Source organism: Hyaena hyaena, unplaced genomic scaffold (genome assembly GCF_003009895.1).
Source record: "Hyaena hyaena isolate Hyena2069 unplaced genomic scaffold, ASM300989v1 scaffold_252, whole genome shotgun sequence".
Lineage (NCBI taxonomy): Eukaryota > Metazoa > Chordata > Mammalia > Carnivora > Hyaenidae > Hyaena > Hyaena hyaena.
This window is the reverse complement of record NW_024080884.1, coordinates 1,068,044-1,071,917: the sequence shown is the minus strand read 5'-3', so window position 1 is coordinate 1,071,917 and position 3,874 is coordinate 1,068,044. Positions and strand designations below refer to the sequence as shown.

Sequence of the window (3,874 nt, the reverse complement as noted above, 5' to 3'; positions counted from 1 at the left end):
TTTATAAACTAAATGTATTTTTCAATCACTATGCCTCACAAGTTAAATGGGGGTCATAAGTAGTCAATCTCATGGAGTTATTGAGAAAAATATATGAATACACACATAGTAGGGCAGTTCTTGGCACATGAACAACATAGAAGTGCCAATATTTACAAGCTTGTGGAACTGAAATGACAGATATATTTGATCCCAAATCGGGAAATTCCTTTTCCCACATTTCAGTTTACAAATTTACAAAATTTAGAAGGTGGAAGAAGATCCACAAAGATCCTTCTGTTTGAGCAATGTGTAACTATATAGGTAATTCATTAATTAAGTTTTGTTGTCAAGCTCATCATGGAGATCTGAATCATTTTGAAGTAATATTTACTGCTACAGGGGCTCCTGGGTGGCTCAGTCAGTTAAGCTTCTGACTCTTGATTTTGGGCCAGGTCATAATCTCACAGTTCATGGGTTCAAGACAGAACCCTGTGCTGACAGTGTGGAGCCTGCTTGGGATTCTCTCTCTCTCCCCTTCTCTCTTTCTGCCCCTCCCCCACTCTCACTCTCTTTCAAAATTAAATAAACTTAAAAAAAGAATTATTGCTATAATGAAAATGCATATCTATTTATCATCTTCCTTTTTCTTTTTTGTTTTTTCCCTTTCTTCTTTCCTTCCTTTCTTCCATCCTTCCTTTTTTTTTTTCTTTCTTTCCCTCTTTCCAGGTACCAGTCTCAAATATGCTTAAATTGCCTTTTTGTTTTTCACTCTGTTCCTTTATTTTTCATCACTACAGGGCATCCTTTGAGTCCCAAGCAATATTCATGGAGAACAACACAGAAGTGACTGAGTTCATCCTGCTGGGACTAACCAATGCCCCAGAGCTGCAGATCCCCCTCTTTGTCATGTTCACCCTCATCTACCTCATCAATGTTGTCAGAAACCTGGGGATGATGGTGCTGATTCTCTTGGACTCCCATCTCCACACTCCCATGGACTTTTTCCTCAGTAACCTGTCTCTGGTGGACTTTGGTTACTCTACAGCTGTCACTCCCAAAGTTATGGCTGGATTACTCAACGGAGACAAGTTCATCTCCTGTAATGCATGTGCTGCTCAGATGTTCTTTTTTGTAGCCTTTCCCACTGTGGAAAACTTACCTTTGGCTTCAGTGGCCTATGACCAGTACACAGCTGTGTGTAAACCTGTACATTACACCACCATAATGGCAACCAGTGTGTGTATACATCTTGCCATAGGCTCCTAATTTTGTGGTTTCTTGAATGCCTCCATCCACATTCGGGACACATTCAGTTTCTTACTCTGCAGGTCCAATCTGGTCCATCACTTTTTCTGTGACATTCCAGCGGTCATGGCTCTGTCTTGCTCTGACAAACATGTCAGTGAGCTGGTTCTTGTTGTGGTAGCAAGTTTCAATATTCTTTTAGCTCTTCTCATTATCTTGATTTCCTATCTGTTCATATTTATCACCATCCTGAAGATGCGCTCAGCTGAGGGATATCAGAAGGCTTTATCCACCTGCGCCTCCCACCTCACTACAGTCTCCATCTTCTATGGGACAGTCATCTTCATGTACCCCCAGCCCAGCTCCAGCCATTCCATGGACTCAGACAAAATTGTATCCGTTTTCTACACTATGGTCATTCCCATGCTGAACCCCCTGGTGTATAGCCTAAGGAACAAAGAGGTTAAAAATGCATTCAAGAAGGTGATTGAGAAGGCCAAATTGTCTCTAAGCTTTGCCTCTTACAGTTATAAGACCCAAAAGACCCACAGTGACCTGTGTTTTACTTCTCAGATTTCCAATAGGCAATGATTCACATTTTTTGAAACCAAAGCATAATTAACATAATGTTGTATTAGTGCTGGTGTACAACATGATTCAACAATTATACACTACCTAATGTTCATCACAATAATTGTAGCCACCATCTGTCACCAAACAACATTACCATCTTATTGACTATATTCCCTAGGGCTGTAGTTTTCATTTCCATGACTTATTTATTTTGTAACTGGAAGATTAACCTCTTAATCTCCTTTATCCTGCCATCCATCCTCCCATCTACCTCCTCTCCTGGCAACCATCAGCTCCCTATATTTAAGAGTCTGCTTTTTTGCCGCTTCTTTTCTTTGTTTGATCATTTGCTTGATGTCTTAAATTCCACGTATGACTGAATCACATGACATATTAATGGCCACACTGCACCTAAGTTACTAGAGTGATACAATTTCTTATTCAAAAGTCCATTATCTGAAAAAGAAAATAGTATGTTCACATATGTGATATCTGAACGAGGATGGCCAAAGGGATCTTAAAATTTCGGGGCCCTGCTTTTAATAAATCTTATTAACTATATTTCTTATTTACTCTACCATATGACAATGCATATCTATATGTAAACCACGGCACACATACACTCATGAAGAGAAGCATATGCAAGAATCCCATATGTGCACAGGCATAAAAGGAGAAGGGGAATTTGTTAAAGGTGTTGTATGCAGTGTTCCTAGTTTCTAATAAAAAGTTTGAATAATAAATTTAGATATCAGAATATAAATTTATGTCAGACATTTTTTTCTCTAGTTGAACAACTATTGGGGCGCCTGGGTGGCTCAGTTGGTTAAGCTTCCAACTCTTAATCTTGGCTCAATTCATGATCTCATGGTTCATGAGTTCAAACCCCGCAGCGGTCTCAGCCCTGACAGTGCAGAGTTTTCTTGGGATTCTCTCTCTCTTCCCTCTCTCTTCCCCTCCACCGCTTGTGCCCCTGCTCCCTAAAAATAAATAAATAAACTTTTAAAAAAGAAAAGCTACTTCAAGAGAACAAAATGAGGAAAACATGACAAAATTTTTAATTTAAATCCAAATTAAACAATAATTTCAGAAATAGAATTTAGTGATTCATCACTTACATATAACACCCAGTGCTCATCCTAACAAGTGCAATTCTTTTTTAAAAAATTTTATTATTATTTTTTTTTACAAATAGTTTATTGTCAAGTTGGTTTCCATATAACACCCAGTGCTCATCCCCACAAGTGCCCTCCTCCATGCACATCTCCCCCCTTCCCCTCCCTCCCACACCCATCAATCCTCAGTTTGTTCTCAGCATTCAAGTCTTTCATGTTTGCCTCCCTCCCTCTCCCCCACTATTTCTCACCTTCTTCTCCCCCTTGGTCCTCTGTTAAGTTCCTCCTAATCCTCCTATACGTGCAAACATATGGTATTTGTTCTTCTCTGCCTGACTTATTTCCCTCAGCATAACACCCTCAAGATCCATCCATGTTGCTACACATGGCCAGATTTCATTGTTTCTCATTGCCATGTAGTATTCCATTGTATAGATGAACCACATCTTCTTGATCCATTCGTCTGTGGATGGACACTTAGGCTCTTTCCATGTTTTGGCTATTGTTGAGAGTGCTGCTATGAACATTGGGGTACATGTGTTCCTATGCATCAGCACTCCTGTATCCCTTGGGTAAATTCCTAGCTGTGCTATTGTTGGGCCATAGGGCAGTTCTATTGTTAACTTTTTGAGGAACCTCCACACCGTTTTCCAGAGGGGCTGCACCAGTTTACATTCCCACCAACAGTGTAAGAGGGTACCCGTTTCTCCACATCCTCACCAGCGTCTAGCATCCTCTGATTTGCTCATTTTAGCCACTCTGACTGGCGTGAGGTGGTATCTCAGTGTGGTTTTGATTTGTATTTCCCTGATGAGGAGGGATGCTGAGCATCGTTTCATGTGTCTGTTGGCCATCTGGATGTCCTCTTTGGAGAAGTGTCTGTTCATATCTTCTGCCCATTTCTTCACTGGGTTGTTTGTTTTTTGGGCGTGTAGTTTGGTGAGTTCCTTATAGATTCT

At 40.3% G+C, this 3,874-nt stretch overlaps 1 pseudogene; it reads left to right on the top strand.

Moving 5' to 3' along the window:
• Nucleotides 1-807: 807 nt before the first annotated feature.
• Nucleotides 808-1,818, top strand: LOC120240318 (annotated as a pseudogene).
• The last annotated feature ends 2,056 nt before the right edge of the window (nt 1,819-3,874 follow it).